The sequence below is a fragment of the Bos taurus genome, unplaced genomic scaffold, assembly GCF_002263795.3.
Source record: "Bos taurus isolate L1 Dominette 01449 registration number 42190680 breed Hereford unplaced genomic scaffold, ARS-UCD2.0 Leftover_ScbfJmS_1513_2139, whole genome shotgun sequence".
Taxonomy (NCBI): Eukaryota; Metazoa; Chordata; class Mammalia; order Artiodactyla; family Bovidae; genus Bos; species Bos taurus.
Genome location: NW_020190613.1, coordinates 185,646 through 198,259, shown reverse-complemented (window position 1 = coordinate 198,259; position 12,614 = coordinate 185,646). Strand labels below are relative to the sequence as shown.

At 42.3% G+C, this 12,614-nt stretch overlaps 1 long non-coding RNA gene across 1 annotated transcript in view; it reads right to left on the bottom strand.

Annotated features, from left to right (window-relative positions):
* The window catches only part of LOC112445492 (uncharacterized), a 108,016-nt gene that overhangs the window by 29,493 nt on the left and 65,909 nt on the right, over positions 1 to 12,614 (bottom strand). The window lies entirely within an intron of this gene.

Genomic DNA, 12,614 nt, shown 5'->3' with positions numbered 1-12,614 from the left:
ATCAACACAGGAATGGATAAAAACGTGGTGCAATGGAATATTACTCAACCATAAAGAGGAATGAAATTGGGTCATTTGTAGAGACATGGGTGGAACCAGAGCCCATCATACAGAGTATAAGTCAGAAAGAGAAAAATATCACATACTAACACATATATGTGATGTACTTAAGTGCATAAACCAGGCTGCAGAGCAATGTGTATCTCATGATCCCATTCTAGTACAAACACCAAAATCTCCAACCACAGGCTCTGTGCCTGCATGCCTTCGCATGTGCACAGGAAGGCAGAGGGAGGATTCAGACGCAGGCTGTTACTATTGCTTATTCTGTAGAGAGGAAAAGGAGAGGGGAGCACATTGCTTATTTTGCTTCATATGCCTGTGTATTGTTTCACTGGTTGCACTGAAGGTGTGGAACGTTTATAATTTCTGAAAACGTTGAATTCAATTCCTATTAAGAAAAAAGAAAACTTTCCATGGGTCTTAGAGGACTCCTCTCCCCTCCACTGCATCCCCGGCTTCTCTTCTCCCCTGTCGTTCATGTCTACAGTTAGGGACAAGAGAAGTTATTTCTTGCTTGGAGAGTCTTGCCTCCTTTGCTGCTGAAGCATTTGTATATCAGGAGAGGTGAAAGGTGAAGGGTGAGGGAGTGGGGAGTGCTTTAACTAGGCTTCATCCCCTTGCCAACATTCCTGGGAAACAGAAATAAGCTACATGGAAAGTCAGACACAGCCTGGTGCATAAACTGTTCCGGAGTGAATAAGAAGCAACTGTGTTTGGGGCGACTACCCTGGTGCTCCAGCGGCTAAGACTCCCACACTCCCAATGCAGAGGGCCAGGGGGTCAGGGAACTAGATCCCACATGCCACGACTAAGCATTCAAATGCTGCATCTAAAGAGCTCAAATGCCACAATGAAGATAGAAGATCCTATGTGCAGAAACTAAGACCTGAAGCACTGAAATAAACAAATTTTAAAAGGAAGCAACTGATCTAATGAGGTGGATGAAAGTGGAGCCTATCATACAGAGTGAATTAAGTTAGAAAGAAAAAGACAAATACTGTATGCTGCTGCTGCTGCTGCTGCTAAGTCGCTTCAGTCGTGTCCGACTCTGTGTGACCCCATAGACGGCAGCCCACCAGGCTCCCCCGTCCCTGGGATTCTCCAGGCAAGAACACTGGAGTGGGTTGCCATTTCCTTCTCCAATGCATGAAAGTGAAAGGTGAAAGTGAAGTCGCTCAGTCGTGTCCGACTCTTAGCGACCCCATGGAGTGCAGCCCACCAGGCTCCTCCGTCCATGGGATTTTCCAGGCAAGAGTACTGGAGTGGGGCACCATTGCCTTCTCCCAAATAGTGTATATTAACCCATATATATGGAATTTAGAAATAAGGTAACAACGATCCTACAGGCAGGACAGCAAAGGAGACACAGATGTAAAGAACAGACTTTGGGGCTATGTGGGAAAAGGCAAGGGTGGGATGATTTGAGAGTATAGCAGTGAAACATGTATATTACCACATGTAAAACAGATGACCAGTGCAAGTTTGATGCATGAAGTAGGGCACTCAAAGCTGGTGCTCCAGGACAACCCACAGGGATAGGATGGGGAGGGATGTGGGAGGGGGGTTCAGGGTGGGGAGACACATGTGCACCCATGGGTGATTCATATCTACAACAATCTTCACAGTACTGTAAAGTAATTATCCTCCAATTACAATAAATTAATTAATTCTTTAAAAAGGAAGCAACTGAGTTTCAAAGTCACACCTTCATTTCAAGGAAAGGGGGGAATTGGCAAACCTTGTGGTCCAGGAGGCCCAACAGCCCAAACTGCCTGCCCCTGGCTGCTACCTCCCTCTTCCTTTTGCATTCTGCCTTCCCTCCAAGAAAAACAAGTCACAAAAAGAGTCATCACCCTTTGAGCGTGTGCTGTGAGGCCAGCACTGACACCATGCAAGGCATTGTCAGCCATATCATGTCAAGTTAATGTGCTTGACAACCTCTGTGATAGATAGGCTGTGATTTTAGGGAAATGGACTAGGCCAGAGCCATCTTTAAAAGACTTCAACCGCCTTTATTTAATCATTTGCTGTACCAAACCCTGAGGAGTCCCCTAGTGCTCTCCCAACTCTACTTGATGAAAGACATGGAAGGGAGTTCAGAGAAGTTCAGTGGTCATAGCTTTTCTTCTAAGGAGCAAGCGTCTTTTAATTTCATGGCTGCCGTCACTTGATCTGCAGCATTTTGGAGCCCCCCAAAATAAAGTCTGTCACTGTTTCCATTGTTTCCCCATCTATTTGCCATGAAGTGATGGGACCAGATGCCATAATCTTAGTTTTCTGAATGTTGAGTTTTAAGCCAACTTTTTCACTCTCCTCTTTCACTTTCATCAAGAGGCACTTTAGTTCTTCTTAACTTTCTGCCATAAGGGTGGTGTCACCTGCATGTCTGAGGTTATTGATATTTCTCCCGGCAATCTTGATTCCAGCTTGTGCTTCATCCAGCCGGGGATTTCTCATGATGTACTCTCCATATAAGTTAAATAAGCAGGGTGACAATATACATCCTTGATGTACTCCTTTCCCGATTTGGAACCAGCCTGTTGTTCCATGTCCAGTTCTAATTGTTGCTTCTTGACCTGCATACAGAGAAGCTGGCTAGTGCTTAAAAGATCACACAGCCTTGAAGAGCAGAAATGGGATTGGCTTGTCTGGGATTCGATTAAGCCCAAGAAACTTGCTACTCCCAAGGGTTATTACAGAGCACCTCAGGAGCTCTAGTTCCCAACTTGCAACTGTGCAGCTCTTACACAATCCCAGGAAGCCATTTATTCATGATAGTAATTCCTGACATTGACATAGCACTTTACATAATGTTCCCTGTATCATTGTATATCTTATACTCACAAATCTGTTGGAGATCAGACAAGAAAATTACCCCAATTATATAGATGAAGAAACATTTTCATAGGGGTTACATGACTCAGCCAAAGTTATAAAGCTGGGAAATTCATGATCCAGAACTAAAAGGTAGGAGGCAGTGAATGAAGGAAGCTACTGTATGTGGTTGATACACATTTTTTTTTTTTTCTGTTCAGCCAACTAAGTAACATCTATGCTGGGATTATGAGGGCACAGTATTACTTCATGGCGTAAAACATGGATTTTGATACTCAGTTCAGTCGCTCAGTCATGTCTGACTCTTTGCGACGCCATGGACTGCAGCACCCCAGGCCTCCCTGTCCATCACCAACACCCGGAGCTTGCTCAAACTCATGTCCATTGAGTCGGTGATGCCATCCAACCATCTCATCCTCTGTCGTCCCCTTCTCCTCCTGCCTTCAAACTTTCCCAGCATCAGGGTCTTTTCCAAGGAGTCAGTTCTTCACATCAGGTGGCCAAAGTATTGGAATTTCAGCTTCAGCATCAGTCCTGCCAATGAATATTCAGGACTGAATAGTTTGTAGTAATCCCTTTTGCATTGTCTGCTGTCCCTGGGGCCACTGGAGGGCGAAGCGACAATGGGTTGTGCCTGTTTTCATCCGTATCAAAAAGTGGCTTTACCAGCTCCAACCTGAACTCTGTTGGTGCCACCCTTCAGAGCTGGCACCTTTCCAGTGGGTCAACATACTCCCTCCCTCTCCCTAAATGTAGATGTCAGCCAGAGACACCTACTCCTGTCTCCCTAAAAGGTAGAAGGGTGCAGAGAGACAGGCCCATTGGAAAAATGGAGGGGGAGGAACCAGGTGGGAATGGAGACAGGTATGGTACAGTGACAGGAAGACTGACAAAAACAAATGAGGGCTGCCTCCTCTGGATACAGCCAGTTGAAAGGGGAAACCAACTCTAAAGAACTCAGGGGGCAGGGGGCAGCCAACACGGTGACTGTACTAAATGCCACTGAACTGTTCACTTTCGAATGGTCACTTGCAGGAACTTTGCTGGTGGTTAAGACTCTGCACTCCCAATGCAGAGGGCACGGGTTTGATTGCTGGTCAGGGAACTAAGATCCCACAGGTCGCACAACATGGCCAAAAAAAAATGGTTAATTACATGTTATGTGGATTTTACTTCCATATAAAAAAAAATCCAGGGGCTCACGGCACCACAGTCCCAGAGAGAATTTTTTGCAGAAATGGGCCCTGGCCTGAGGTTCAAAGAGCCTCCAACAGGCAATGAATGCCTATTTGTGTCTCTCCTGTAACCTGTCCTCTCTGGGCTGCCCACTCGTGTGGTGATAGTGTATGCGTGTGTATGAGTGTGTGTGTGGTTTCTCAAAGCAGCTCCTATGACTCTCGACTGCAGGAACTTTTGCAAATAACACTTAATCCTTGTTAAACTCCCATTCTAAGCCCATCTTTAATCCTCACAGCAATCCTCAGAGGTAGGGACTATTATCATACCCATTTTACAGATGAGAGAATGGAGCCCCAGAAAGGTTCAGGAGTTGCTACAAAGTCACCTAGTAAGTGAAGTGTACAGGTTCAAACCCAAAGCCAGGCACTGAAGCTCTCCACTTCCTGCACCAAACACCTACACTCTTTCAGGTTCAGAACAGTATAAAGTATGTTTATACATATGGGTCTTCCCTGGTGGCTCAGACAGTAAAGAATCTGCCTGCAATGCAGGAGACCTGGGTTTGATCCCTGGGTCAGGAAGATCTTCTGGAGAAAGAAATGTCAACCCACTCCAGTATTCTTGCCTGGAGAATCCCATGGACGGAAGAGCCTGGTGGGCTACAGTCCATGGAGTCACAAAGAGTCGGACATGACTGAGCGACTAACACACACATATGTCTATACATAGAAGAAACTCAATAAATCCCCATCAAATGAATGCCTGTCTTCCATCTAGTAAGCTCCTGCTCAGCTCTCTAACTCATTTGATGTTCAGTGCCCTATGAATTTAATGCTATCATCAGCCCCACTTTACAGATGAGGAACCTAAACCTCAGAGATGTTAAATAACTTGCTCAAGTTTATACAGCTCTTCGATGGCAACACTCTGATCCAAACTCAGACCTGTCAGCCAGGTCTTTCTCAATTGTCTTCCAGAAACTTCTCTGGGGCTGCCTGCTCAGTAAAGCCCAGCTGGGTCCTTCTGTGCACCCGTTAGTTGGCCTTGATTTGGATGTAAACAGGGGAGATACAAATAACTGACTGGCCTCTAATTCAGTGCATGGAAAACATGATCACAGCAGGCAGGCAGAGGGGAAGGGCGCTGCCATGAGGGAAAGGAGGGAGGCAAGGCCTGGAAAATTCTGATGGAGGCAGGGGCTATGCTCCATCTGCTCCCACCAGGGGAGAGACATTTTGGCTCCTCTTACAGCAAAAGCAACAAACTCGAAGCATGCCACAGTCAGCATGAAACGAGAATCTTCCTTGGACATCTAACTCTAAGAAATGAGTCTCCACGCTGGAGGAGGCAACCAGATTCAGGCAGCCTGTACCCAGACACCTCATCAGAATTATGCTGCTCTCTGCTGGAGCCTCAGCTTGGCCCCAACTGCCACCCACCAGGAGGGGCTGAACTTCCCCTGTGACCTGCATCATGGGCTGTTTTGCTTCTTACCCCCCTTCCATGTGCTGCCAGCCTTTGTTTCAGCTTCTTCCGCTGGGCTCCATTCTGTTCTGGGGATCAGAGTGACTCTGACAGGGCCAAGCCGCATGGCTCACAGGGTGATGCCATAGTCCAGAGGTCAAGATGGATGGACTACCTATCCACAGAGCTCTGCAGGCCCACCCTACTTCACTTGGAGCAGCAGTCCCCAACCTTTTTGGCACCAGGGACCTGTTTCGTGGAAGATAATTTTTTCCATGGACTGGGGGGTGGGGGGAACAGTTTCTGGATGATTCAAGTACATTACATATTACATTAGTGGTGCAGTTTCTTTCTATTATTATTATTACATCAGTTCCACTTCAGATCATCAGGGGTTAGATCCCAGAGCTTGGGATTCTCCTACACTGCTGAGCCCAGAGGAGATGGTTCCAAAAAAACATGTTGATTGATTGACAGGTGGATGGCAGGGTGATTCAGTCGTAGAGCTTTGCTATTCTAGGTGTGGCCCATGGACCAGAGGCACTGGCATCACCAGAGAGTCTATTAAAAATGCAGAATCTCAGGCCTCAGCTCAGACTTTCTGAATCAGAAACAGTTTTTAACCAGACTCCCAGGAGATTTACATGACCATTAAAGAAGAGAGATGAACTGGTGTAGGACAGTGACTCAGAAAGGCTTGCACTGTAACCGCTGTTTAATAGGTACTCATTCTCTGTTTTTCTGAATCCAGTAGTTTCTAAATGTTGTTGTACATTATTTCATCTGGGGTACTTTTTAGAATTTTTTTTTATTTGGAAATCATTTTAAACTAACAGAAGAGTTCTAAGAATAGTACAAGGAACCCTTGCCAGCAGGGTAAGCCCTCACCCAGATTTGCCAAATGTTAGCATTTTGCCACTTACTGTATCCATCCCTTGTTATGTTTCTACATGGTATTTCCCCCTTTAATCCATTCACCTAAATTGCAGACATCATGTTCTTCACTCCTAAATATGGTAGCATGTATTTCCTAAGAACAAGAACATCCTTCAATAAAAAAAAAAAAAAAAAGAACAAGAACATCCTCTTAGGTAACCACAATCTAGTTATCAAGTTCAGGAGTTTTAACATTGACACAGCAATATGATCTAATAAAACGTCCATACTCAAATGTGGTCAATCAGCTCAATGATGTCCTTTATGGCAATTCTGGTTTTCATCTGGAGAGCTTTTAAAGTGCCGATGCCATGGTCCTATCCCCACACTGATTAAGAACGATTCTCTGAGGGAGGGGCTTGTGCCTATAATAAATTTTCATTGGAATATAATTGCTTTACAATGTTGTGTTAGTTTCTGCTGTACGACAATGTGAAGCAGCTATATATATACACACATACCCCCTCCCTCTAGAACCTCCTTCCCACCTCCCCACATCCCACCCACCTAGGTCATCACAGCACTGAGCTGAGCTCCCTGTGCTATACAGTTTTAGGCTTTCCAGGAGATTCTAATGTGCAGCCAGGTTTAAGAACCTGTGTGCCATAGGCTTTTTCTGTGGTCCCTAGAGATCACAGGGGTAGGAACCATTGCTGAAAGAGTGAGCCCTGAGTATAATTTGTCTAAGCCCCATGTCTCCTTTAATCTGAGTTCTGCCATCAGTCATTGCCTATAAGGTTCTTGGACCTTTCTTCACTTCTTCTGATGCCACTACCCTGATGGGAAAAAAACAGTTATTTTTCCATGCTGCTATTTCCCCTACAGCCACTTGGCCCCATCCTTCTTTCTTTATAAGAAATGAAGCCTTGAATGGTACCTGCTCTGGGCTGTGTTCTCCACGAAGCTGCGTCTAACAAGTTGGCTACAACACCTGGAATTACAGAAGAGCAAGGGCAGGTGGTGGAAAAGAATGCCAGAGATGCAGCAAATCAATTCAGAAGAAGGCCAAATTTCTCTTTGGGCTGGCCACAAAGTTTCTCCAGAGTTCAAAGAAGCTTGATTAGAACTAGGCGGTTCTCAAATTACCTTGGTTTGGAAAACAAGCCACTGAGGTGAGCAGATGTAGCCATCCGCAGCTAGAGTGGACCCAAAGGTGATGTACAGATGGGGAGCAATTGGGAAACTCCAGCTAATCCCAGGAGCCAGCAGGCTTTTGCATTTCCTGAAAGAATTTGGGTCAATCTAACTTGTTGCTTTAATTGATTCAATGGAGCTCTTCTGTTTCCAGCCATGAGCAGATGAAGGGGAAGCCTGGCATGTCTGTGAGGGAGTTCATGTCATTTAGTTAGCTGGGTCACCCATTTCCCCAGCCTTGAAATAGCATGGCCACCATCACCTCCACCCCTCCTCCCACCCAAACATCTGTGTCACTGCAGCCAAAGAAACTCAGTTTACTTTGAAAAGGCTCCATCAGAGGAGGCCGAGTCCAGATTTGCATGTGTTGGTGAATATATTTTGGAAGAAAGGTGAATGCACAAAGCAGATCATTTGGCTTCAAAGCAGCTTTGTCAATGCCTGACATATCGACTCGCTTTTAGGATGTATTGACATTCTTTACTATTCGAGAGAACTAGTCTACTCAGATGGATGGCTTTAACAGATACATCTTTGCAGTTTAGTCAATGACAAAATATTTGTGAGTGGTTAATGTCTTTCCTCTTCACAGGAACTTAATAATGTCCCAAATGAGATCATTCCCCCTGGCCCAGGACTTGAGAACATTTTGAATTGTGCTCATCCTGACTGGGATTCCCTGGTGGCTCAGCTGGTAAAGAATCCGCCTGCAATGAGGGAGACCTGAGTTTGATCCCTGGGTTGGGAAGATTCCCTGGAGAATGGCTACCCACTCTAGTATTCTGGCCTGGAGAATTCCATGGACTGTATAGTCCATGGAGTCTCAAAGAGTCAAACACAACTGGATGATTTTTCACTTCACTGATTGGGAACCAAAGAATACTCAACTTACTGCCAGAGTCCAAATGGAGGGCACCCCGTATTACTAGATAACCGTTAGAAAATTCCTCAATTAGGACCCCGTGTGCACTGTCATTGCCATTTCTATCATCTCCCCCATCAGAGGACTCCTTGTCTGATTACAGATTTTGGTCCCTGCCAGTAAGACAGAATGTGCTTAAATTGATCAAAGATGTGTGAATTGCACATATCTCAAATTTTTGTAACAAAAGGCCAGCTTTGGGAAATGTTTTCATAGAGTATATTTCACATCGCTTAATGCAAGCTAGCAAAGGCATTGTCTTTCACATTAGAACTATTAAAACTTGGTTAATATTCTCTCCAACCATGAATTTTCATTTTCTGGTTACTTAATATGTATATTAAATATATACATTGTATGTATCCCCTGGAGAAGTAAATGGTAAACCCAACCAGTATCCTTGCCTGGAGAATTCCATTGACAGAGGAGCCTGGTGGGCTATAGTCCATGGGGTCCCAAAGAGTTGGCCATGACTGAGTGACTAATACTTTTACTTTCACTGCATAGCCAGAAACGAGCCAACACTAAACAAACTTTAAAAGTGCACAAGGCTTGTCCTTCCAAAACTGGTATCTCCCACATATTTTTGAAATACAATGGAACATCCTGAATCCTAGGCCTATACCTATACTCAAAACTATCTCCAACCCCACCTTTTTCTTGGTGTCTCATTCCCGTAGGATCTTATTTGCTACTAGAAAATTACTAAATTCATAGGCTCAGTTCAGTTAAAAATTGCAAGGATATATTTGAGAGAAATGACTAATGATATGAGCATTTTGGCATGCAAAATTAACAGTGGGAAAATAAGCTTCTTTCATGAAGTTCCAGAGTTATTCCTGAATAAGATATGTTGTCATTTTCAAAAAATTAATGTGCTATTTTTTTTATAACTTAAAACATCCAATAAGAAATGTGTAAAAGAACTAAGACCACATGCATTGCAGGAAAGTCTTTGTTTCTAATCTCAAACTTATTAAGATTCTACAAAGAGATAGCCATCAGGGCAAAAGAAATCCGTCATCAATAACAGGGTTAAGATTGCATATAAACAGTTAAAAAAACAACATTGTAAATCAACTATGTGCTGTGCTTAGTTCCTCAGTCATGTCCAACTCTTTCCGACCCCATGGACTGTATTTCAACTTTAAAAAAGAAGATTGCCTGTAAAATACATGAAGAATGTATATTTTGAAGATGTGGCTAAAAACTCACCATGTCCACTTTAAACACTGCATTGACTAATAACAAGATATAATTCTGGGCATGATTTTCTCAATGTCAGTTCCACAGAGTCTTAGATTTCTTATATTAGTGACAAAAATGAAAAATATAGAACAAGTTAGTGTTCTTTCTAATTCCATGTATGTTTAGTTAACTGAGTTCTTTTTCCCTCTGCCTGTTTTATCTCCATAGTCCTTAGTGATTACATGATATATTTGGCTTCTTTGCTTATCTCTACCTAAATTGAGAATAAAATATAAATTCCATGAGGACAAGGAATTTTTTTACCACTGTATCTCCAGTGCCTGAAACACTCTGACACATAGTAGGTGCTTAACAAACATCTGATATATGAAAGAGGATACCACTATATTAAGAGAGACAACAAACAGATTCTATTATAATGGACAACATACAAGGAGATGAATGGTTGATAAAAATGCCATTATTGTTTGTATCTATATCTGAATATGCATTTATATGCCTTTATGTGAAAGAGCAATGCTGAGTTAATTTCCTTCCATTTCAAATAATGACTATATTTATATTGATAAAGCTAGTATACCGTGAAGTACAATAATATTTTGCCTCATTCTCAATGTTTTTTAGTTTATATTGCTATCTTTGTCTTCTATGAAAGTTTATTTTCTTTTTAAAAATTTTTAATTTTATCAGATCAGGTCAGTCGCTCAGTCGTGTCCGACTCTTTGCGACCCCATGAATCGCAGCACGCCAGGCCTCCCTGTTCAACACCAACTCCCGGAGTTCACTGAGACTCACGTCCATCGAGTCAGTGATGCCATCCAGCCATCTCATCCTCTGTCGTCCCCTTCTCCTCCTGTCCCCAATCCCTCCCTGCATCAGAGTCTTTTCCAATGAGTCAACACTTCGCATGAGGTGGCCAAAGTACTGGAGTTTCAGCTTTAGCATCAGTCCTTCCAAAGAAATCCCAGGGCTGATCTTCAGAATGGACTGGTTGGATCTCCTTGCAGTCCAAGGGACTCTCAAGAGTCTTCTCCAACACCACAGTTCAAAAGCATCAATTCTTCGGCACTCAGCCTTCTTCACAGTCCAACTCTCACATCCATACATGACCACAGGAAAAACCATAGCCTTGACTAGATGGACCTTTGTTGGCAAAGTAGTATATTGGAGTATAATTAGTTAACAATGTTGCATTAGCTTCAGGTGTACAGCAAAGTGATTCAGTTACACATATATCTATTCTTTTTCAAATTCTTTTCCCATTTAAGTTATTACAGAGTATTCAGCAGAGTTCTCTGAGCTATACAGTAGGTCTTTGATGGTTATCCATTTTAAATATAGCAGTCTGTACATGTCAATCCCAAACATTTAATACATCTTTTATCATAGGTCACTTTAAATCAGTGTTGGAAGTAAACAGAATGTATGTTTTACTAATGATAACATATTAATTAGAGAAATATTCATTAGGCACAGTACCAGACCCTTGAAAACAAGTGTCTTAAGATTTCTGTTTTCTTGAAAATCAAAAGCATAGGAAAATATTGATTAAAATAGTCTTCCCCCCAAGAAAACTAGCACATTCTCTTTACTGACAGAAAAACAAGAATGTTGATAACTGAACCATAACAAGACTCTGAGTTAGACTAGTTAAAACCGAACATTAGATTTTCTATAAATCTATGCTCGATTGAGGTCCTTGCTAATATATCTTCTCTGATTATATAGACTATATGCAAGAATAATTGGACTTTCATAATTACAAAATACACTGAGAGAAAATTATTTTTGCTAGCAAATAGCAAATAGTTTAGTTACTGTTCTTTTAAAAATATATCTCCCTTAGTAACTATATCAACATATTTTATGATTATTCCCTCTATCTAACATTATATAAATGGATTCATTTGAATCTCAGTGGAGAAAAGGCACAGACTATAAAAATACTTGAATAATGAGCATATAGCTTCTCAAAACCATACAAAGAAGACATAAGATAAAGTCAATATTCTGATAAAATACATATATGCTTGTAAGTAAAAGTTCCAGGGTAAACGTACTACTGCAACTGCAACTGGTACTAATATAACTTTGGTTACCATCTAGCAAGTATATAAGACAATCAAACCAAAAAAAAAAAAAAAAAGGAAGAAGTTAATGCTGAACTTAAACTTTTGTGTGGAGCCACTAAACTTTAGTGGACAAAGCAATACTCAAGAAAAGAAAATGTGGTCAGTATTGTCAATTAAAAATAAGTATTTTCCAATATACATGATTTAAAGTTATGAGTCGTTCATGAAAAAATTATTAGAGGACTAATTTAGCAAAGTAATAACTGATGGTATAAACAGCAGCAGAAGTTTCCCTGAGCAGATGATCTATTTAAACCTCAGATTAAAGATAAAACGCCTGAAGAATTTATGGTAATAAAACACAATGGAAATGCTACAATGGAAATATGGAATGAAGATAACTTTTCAGAGTAGACTGGTGAAAACAAAACAATGAGATACCATTACACACTAATTCAGTTCAGTTCAGTTCAGTTCACTCGCTCAGTCGTGTCCGATTCTTTGCAACCCCATGAATTGCAGCACGCCAAGCCTCCCTGTCCATCACCAACTCCCGGAGTTCACTCAAACTCACGTCCATCGAGTCAGCGATGCCATCCAGCCATCTCATCCTCTGTCATCCCCTTCTCCTCCTGTCCCCAATCCCTCCCAGCATCAGAGTCTTTTCCAATGAGTCAACTCTTCGCATGAGGTGGCCAAAGTACTGGAGTTTCAGCTTTAGCATCAGTCCTTCCAAAGAACACCCAGGACTGATCTCCTTTAGAATGGACTGGTTGGATCTCCTTGCAGTCCAAGGGACT